The following is an 8371-nucleotide window of genomic DNA, read 5'->3' as shown; positions in this document are numbered from 1 at the left end:
AACATGAATAGCGGATTAGGGGCGAGGGAGCAATTTCTAAGGGCTTTTATGTAACCAGATTACACCTTCCACCCCCTACGGTTTAAAACGCAATTGAAATCTCTATACACATTCTTTATTTTGCGCTCCGTTTCTGCTAACGTCAGCGAGCTCCAAATAAGGATATATATATATATATATATATATATATATATATATATATATATATATATATATATATATCCTTATTTATTTCCAAATAAGGATATATATATATATATATATATATATATATATCCTTATTTGGAGCTCTCTCCGCGACTCGCGCTCTCCACAGGAGCGCAGGTGCAAGTGGCCCATGCGTCAATGAAGCGGTAACGACCCCTCACCTATCATGACAAGAAGAATAATGTATTTTAAACAGCCGTGGCCCATCTCTGCCAGAATCCTTTAGCCACGGGCCCTTTCTTGAGTCTAACGTGACACAGGCGGGATTTAAAGGCAAACAGATGGCGTCATTCTACATTTATGAAGACTACAAATTATAAATGTATTGATCCATGTAATTGCCTTGCGATGATTAATAATGACCTAACAGTGGTCTCTCCCCCTTGTGTGTGTGTGTGTGTGTGTGTGGCAGTATCTCTCCCCAGTCTATCAGTGGGCCACAGTGACAGCAACGCCCACTGAGCCGGCTATAATGACACGGTCGCTCCAGGTCACAACGTCAAGTGCTGCTACTGATGGTGCTTTTAATACAACTGTGAACTCAGAAAAATAGGAGGTCAAATCATGATCATTATTTTCAGGTCGGAAAGTCGGAGCTCATGAAATGGCGCGTTCAAAACAACTTGGAACTCGAACTTGGAATTCCGAGTTGGGTGTCCGTTCAAAACGATTTTTCACAGTCGGAGTTAGTTTTTTTCGAGTTCCTAGGTGTCTTGAACGCACTGATCTCCGAGTTGCCAGTTGTTATGAACACGGCATGATAGTAGCCTTCAAAACATGAGGGTCAAGGACAGTGGTGAAGCAAAACAAAATATGCCATTGGCAATATTATTAAAATGTAACAATATGTTAATAGTTAATTCCAATAGAAAAACTGGAGGCCCTATGTGTGATGATCGACAGACATAGATGTTTTCTATCGAGCAATCTCCATTCTGAAAGGATACTCTGCGCTTCACGCGACATTAGAGCGCGGTGACACTTTGCATTTCACGGTTGGCTTGAGCGTCATGGGGTATTTGGACAAAGATGTGTGGTATCTTTTCAGCAGGCCCGGGCTGCTCTGTCTTCGTCTGCGCCGATACTGATAGGACTACTGAGTCACTCTGCTAAGAAGGCAGAGGAAGTAACTGCAGAGTATATGTAATTTATACACTTGAAAATAGGGAAGCCCTAAACCCCCCTACAGATACACGCAGGCATGCACACAAGGATGCGCGTGTGCTTGTAAACCCACACCGTGTGGAAACACAAAACAACGTCGCATGCCAATTCTTGCAGCATAATCAATGTCAACTGAGGATATATAACTGTTCATAATGTAGGTAACCATGTCTATTATCAATGTGTTTCTTAATTTTGGTCTAATATGAACACTTCTGGAGAGCTTTAAAGGACAAATAGTTTGCCCGCATATTAATGTGCATTCATTTTGAGGAGGATTACTTAGTGGGGTTATGGGCAGGCGAATTAAACATCCATAAACCCATAATCACCATGGCAGTACAAATGCAGCACACTCTGATGAGATTCTAACTGTATACCGCACTCTGATTCAGTAAGGCAAGTCCTCCCTTTTTAGTAGCGAGATTAACTGGTTTAAAACCGACCCAGCGCTAGAATGAATCCGTTGGAGTGCATTTGATTTCCATAGGCGGGTCCGTTTTTTTCACGGGACCTCCTATGTGTCGCGCGCTTGCGCTTTCACAATTTTTTAAATGGGTGTATTGGTAAAGACCATAAGCAGCGCGTGAGTTTGAAGTTTGGGGAAGCTTACAAGTGTTGGCCTGGGGGTAGGTTTATGACAGTCATAAATACCTCTTCCCTTTCCTCTCTCTACCCTACTGATGTTACATTTACAAACAGCTTGGTTAACATAGAGATTCTGGGAACATCAGAAAGTGGGGGGAAAGGAACTATATTCTGGTAATCCGACCAATTGAACATATGCTGTGGTACTTAATGAATATGATGTCAGTTCGGTTGTCATCTGAGACATTCTCATCAATGATAAGATGACAAACTCTACAGTGGAAAGTCTACACGTCAGAGTTATCGGAGTCACATGGAATTGTTGTTCAATTTAAATGTTTGAATATGAAATTATTCGTGATGGGATGAAATGGGATTTTAGCTTCTAAAATGTGAGAATTGGGTTTTTATAAGGTTAGTGCTCTGCTCAATCAGTGGTCCGCCCCTGTGAAGGGACATGGGCTATAAAACTTTTCAAACACGCCCTCCTCTCCCTCCCTATATAAAGTCTTGACGACAATATAACCTCCTGTTCCGAGGATGTGAGGACGACATTCCGATGTCAGAATGGTTCAGATAATAACTACAGAACGAAGCTAACATCAGCGTGAGCTTTGGTTGCGAATGGTATGAACTTTGAACTCTTATTCACTACAGAAGTCATACCTCCTAGCCGTTGAGTTAGCAACAGCAGCTGCAAACACAGGTTAGGAAGGAACAGACAGAGTATCCCATCTATCACACAACGACGTTACTACAACGTATCCAATTGACCACGAGAGACATTCTTCAAAGGACAAAGGACTCGGTTTGGCAACACAGCCTTCCATCTACCACCAACCTACCGAAGCGCAGCTCAGAGTAATTATTTATTGCATTTTCCTTTTCCAAATGGGCGGTAATTTAGAATGCATAAGATACTGTATTTACGATAGCACAGTGTCGCCCTTTGTTCCTCAGTCTTCCCGCTCTTTCACTCAAACCCAGCCCCTTTTCTTTTGTGTAACAAGCTGTCATATCTGTTCCTTCCGCTAGGGACGTTTTCATTTATGACGTAATTTGTAATCAAGTTATGACTAATTATGTGTATGTGTAATTTTGTGTGATTAGTTAGGCAATTAGTAAATAAATAATTAAACCCAATTTTGTATTGCTGATTCAACTTGTTAGCCAGGGTTCGTGAAGATAACCAAGAATTTACAACTTTCAGATGAGACTGAATTAAGGTGACGATTAATATTGACTGCTATTGATGTAAAATATTACTAGGTCTTTAAGAGTTTATTCGGAAGATAACAGCTCCATAAATATTATTTTGTGGTGCCCCGACTCTCTAGTTAATTACATTTACATGATTAGCTCAATCAGGTAATATTAATTACAGAGAAATTATTTTATAGAATAGCATGTCATATCACTTAATCCGGCATAGCCAAAGACACAACACAAGTTATCCTACCATTTATACCGATCTGCGTGCCATTTATGATTATTTTTATATGCAAATTTTCGTGGAACAGTTTCATTTCAATAATAACTTTGTTTCTCAAAATCATTGTCACATGGTTAATCATAAAATCTGAAGTAAAATTATACAGTCTAAAATGTCAAATTAAACTATGGCAAGGACACTAGCCTCTGCCATATGGACACATTGCTACGCTATGATCCATTAGCGGCTAAAGAAATTAGAGCATAGAACTCATGGATAGCTTATAGGCCAATGCCGCAGAAGGCCTATAACTTCCATCATCAACTAAGTCAAATATACTGAACAAAAATATAAATGTAAAGAGTTGGTCCTATGTTTCGTCAGCTGAAATAAAATATCCCAGAAATGTTCCATACTCACAAAAAGCTTAGTTTTCAAATGTTGTGTACAAGTTTGTTTGCATACCTGTTAGTGAGCATTTCTGCTTTGCCAAGATAATCCATCCACACTTGTTAGTGTGGCATATGAAGAAGCCGATCATACACAGGTTTACCTTGTGCTGGGGACAATAAAAGGCCACTCTAAAATGTGCAGTTTTGTCACACAACCGTTGTCACAGATGTCTCAAGTTGAGGGAGCTTGCAATTGGCATGCTGACTGTAGGAATGTCCACCAGAGCTGTTGTCAGAGAATGTAATGTTAATTTCTCAAACGTCATTTTAGAGAATTTGGCAGTATGTCCAACTGACCTCACAACCGCAGACCACGTGTAACCACATCAGCCCAGGACCTCCACATCCGGCTAATTCACCTGCGGGATTGTCTGAGACCAGCCACCCGGACAGCTGATGAAACTGAGGAGTTTAAAACTCATTCTGATTGACTGGGCCAGGCTCCCCAGTGGGTGGGCCTGGCTCCCAAGTGGGTGGGCCTATGGCATTTTCAATTGACTGATTTCCTAATATTAAACTTCTACAGATGCACAATCGAGAGCATCCTGTCGGGCTGTATCACCGCCTGGTACGGCAACTGCTCTGCCCACAACCGTAAGGCTCTCCAGAGGGTAGTGCGGTCTGCACAACGCATCACCGGGGGCAAACTACCTGCCCTCCAGGACACCTACACCACCCGATGTCACAGGAAGGCCATAAAGATCATCAAGGACAACAACCACCCGAGCCACTGCCTGTTCACCCCGCTATCATCCAGAAGGCGTGGTCAGTACAGGTGCATCAAAGCAGAGACCGAGAGACTGAAAAACAGCTTCTATCTCAAGGCCATCAGACTGTTAAACAGCCACCACTGCCTCCCGGGTGGCGCAGTGGTTAAGGGCGCTGTACTGCAGCGCCAGCTGTGCCATCAGAGTCCCTGGGTTCGCGCCCAGGCTCTGTCGTAACCGGCCGCGACCGGGAGGTCCGTGGGGCGACGCACAATTGGCCTAGCGTCGTCCGGGTTAGGGAGGGATTGGTCGGTAGGGATCTCCTTGTCTCATCGCGCACCAGCGACTCCTGTGGCGGGCCGGGCGCAGTGAGCGCTAGCCAAGGTTGCCAGGTGCACGGTGTAGCCTCCGACACATTGGTGCGGCTGGCTTCCGGGTTGGATGCGCGCTGTGTTAAGAAGCAGGCTGGTTGGGTTGTGTATCGGAGGATGCATGACATTCAGCCTTCGTCTCTCCCGAGCCCGTACAGGAGTTGTAGCAATGAGACAAGATAGTAGCTACTACAACAATTGGATACCACGAAATTGGGGAGAAAAAGGGGTAAAATTCCACTCACATTGAGTGGCTGCTGCCAACACACTGACTCAACTCCAGCCACTTTAATAATGGGAATTGATGGAAATTGATGGAAATTGATGTAAAATATATCACTAGCCACTTTAAACAATGCTTACAAATATTATTCATCTCATATGTATATACTGTACTCTATATCATCTACTGCATCTTTATGTAATGCATGTATCACTAGCCACTTTAAACTATGCCACTTTGTTTACATACCCTACATTACTCATCTCATATGTATATACTGTACTCGATACCATCTACTGCATATTGCCTATGCCGTTCTGTACCATCACTCTTACATATCTTTATGTACATATCCCTTTACACTTGTGTGTGTATAAGGTAGTAGATTTGGAATTGTTAGGTTAGATTACTCGTTGGTTATTACTGCATTGTCGGAACTAGAAGCACAAGCATTTGGCTACACTCGCATTAACATCTGCTAACCATGTGTATGTGACAAATACATTTGATTTGATAAGTGTAACTCAATAAAATCATTGAAATTGTTGCATGTTGCGTTTTATATTTTTGTTTCTAGGCCTAAAGCTGAGAGAAAATAACTGAAAATATCCTGATGAAAATTCTGCTTCTTTCTATCTGTCTTGACTTGAGCTGTTGCTGGGGGAGTTCAACATTGTATCAAATTATCACAGAAAGCTGCTTTATGACGTTTCCACTGGATGTAAGGGATCATCAGATCATGATATTTTGCTATTTCACACAGAGACTTGGTGATTATCACGGCCGGGAGTGTTGGAAAGATCTTTCAAATACTGAGAAGTTATCATTCGCAATAGATATTAAAAAACACTGTTGACTTGTGTGAGGCAAATAAGAAAATGGTGGTGTAGCCTACTTGGTGAGTTAAGACAATCAGAAATAAGACATTGACAAATGGGCACTTTCCTACATATGCATGCATTCTGGAGAGACGCACCACATCTTCCCCACACACCCCTCTCCTTCTTCTTGATGCAGCCTTTGATATTATTCTCAAGACAAATATTTGAGACGCTTTTCACTAACAGCCACAACTCAATCAGCTAGACCAGTGATTCCCAAGCTTTTTATAGTCCCATACCCCTTCAAACATTCAACCTCCAGCTGCGTACACCCTCTAGCACCAGGGTCAGCGCACTCTCAATTTGTTTTTGTTTTTGTTGCCATCATTGTAAGCCTGCCACACACACACTATACGATACATTTATTAAGCATATGAGTGAGTTTTTGTCACAACCCGGCTCGTGGGAAGTGACAAAGAGCTCTTATAGGACCAGGGCACAAATAATAATGTAATAATCAATCATTTTGCCCTTTATTTAACCATCTTACAAAAAAAACGTATTTGTTCATCAAAAATTGTGAATAACTCACCACAGGTTAATGAGAAGGATGTGTTTGAAAGGATGCACATAACTCTGCAATGTTGGGTTGTATTGGAGAGAGTCTCAGTCTTAAATAATTTTCCACCGACAGTCTGTGCCTGTATTTAGTTTTCATGCTAGTGAGGGCCGAGAATCCACTCTCGCATAGGTATGTGGTTGCAAAGGGCATCTCTGTCTTAACAGCTTGATTTTCCAAGGCAGGACACTGAGCGCAGCCCTATCCAGAAATCTGTCAGTGGCTTCTGATTAAATTAAATTTTCACAGAACAACTTGTTCAAATTTCGATGAGAATCTCTTGTTCAGATATCGTAAGTGGACTGGAGGCAGGACATGAAAGGGATAAGAATCCAGTTGTTTGTGTCATCCGTTTTGGGAAAGTACATGCGTAATTGCGCACCCAACTCACTCAGGTGCTTCGCTATATCACATTTGACATTGTCCGTAAGCTTGAGTTAATTTGCACACAAAAAATCATACAATGATGGAAAGACCTGTGTGTTGTTCTTGTCAACGTGCTTCTACACCTGCATTGCTTGCTGTTTGGGGTTTTAGGCTGGGTTCCTGTACAGCACTTTGTGACATCAGCTCATGTAAGAAGTGCTTTATTTATTATTATTATTTATTTACATTTGATTGATTAACACAGACAGAGAAGAGCTCCAACTTCTTAATCATAGCCTCAATTTTGTCCCGCACATTGAATATAGTTACGGAGAGTCCCTGTACTCCTAGATTCAGAGAGTCCCTGTAATCCTAAATTCAGAGTGTCTCTGTAACCCTAGATTCAGATCATTCAGGTGAGAAAAAACATCACCCAGACAGGCCAGTCTTGTGAGATCCTCGTCATTATGCAAGCGGTCAGACAAGTGAAAATTATGGTCAGTAAAGAAAACTATAAGCTCCTCTCTCGATTAAAAAATGAGGGGACACGAAAAACAGGTATAGGCCAATCAAAAAGGTTCTTTATTATAAACCAAAACTATTAACTTTAAACAAAGAAAAAGGAATGAGGTGTGAAAGTATCATAATGTAAAGTGTTTGTAAAGTGCAGGGATGTGTGAATCTGTGTGTGTGAATGACTGAGTGAAAACTATGCAAAACTACAAAGGAACAAACAAAACAGGATCATACCTGGAGGAGCAGAGAGAGAGAGACAAGAGTGATTAGTGAAACAGTTTAAATACTTTGAGCCCAGGTGACTCCAATCACTAACGACCCTCCTCTGCCTCCAGGAGGAACCGCCCCTGCACTGCAGAGGGGCCGTGAATGTTGAGTGTAGAAAGTAGTGCAGAAAATACACAAGAGTTCAAGGGTCTTGCTTTAACAAAGTTAACCATTTTCACTGTAGTGTCCAAAAGTCTTTCAAGCTGTCAGGCATTCCCTTGGCAGCAAGAGCCTCTCGGTGGATGCAGCTGTGTACACGTTACCAATCCACTATGTCTCCCTGTCATGGTTTTTGCACCATCAGGACAGATACCAACATGAGCAGCAGCTATGCTTGGCTACATACGGACCTTTAGTCGAATTCCCGCAAGAGAGTAACGGTTAATGTGATTGGATGTTCATTATTTGACCAGGATACCTGTATTTGACATCATGTTGTTATTTTGCTGAACACTAGATGGTTTAATTTTATTTTTGACAGTGAAACGGGGCTACTCAGGCGTGAAAAAAACCTAACGTAAATGTATAGCCCAGTTGGAAAATATCAATGGAATGTTTTATAAATGTGAAGAATATTATTTATTTAATTTTATTTGGCGTACCCCCGACGGCATTACGCATACCCCAGTCTGGGAATA

Source organism: Oncorhynchus clarkii, chromosome 1, assembly GCF_045791955.1.
Source record: "Oncorhynchus clarkii lewisi isolate Uvic-CL-2024 chromosome 1, UVic_Ocla_1.0, whole genome shotgun sequence".
Lineage (NCBI taxonomy): Eukaryota > Metazoa > Chordata > Actinopteri > Salmoniformes > Salmonidae > Oncorhynchus > Oncorhynchus clarkii.
Note: the sequence above shows the minus strand (reverse complement) of the source record.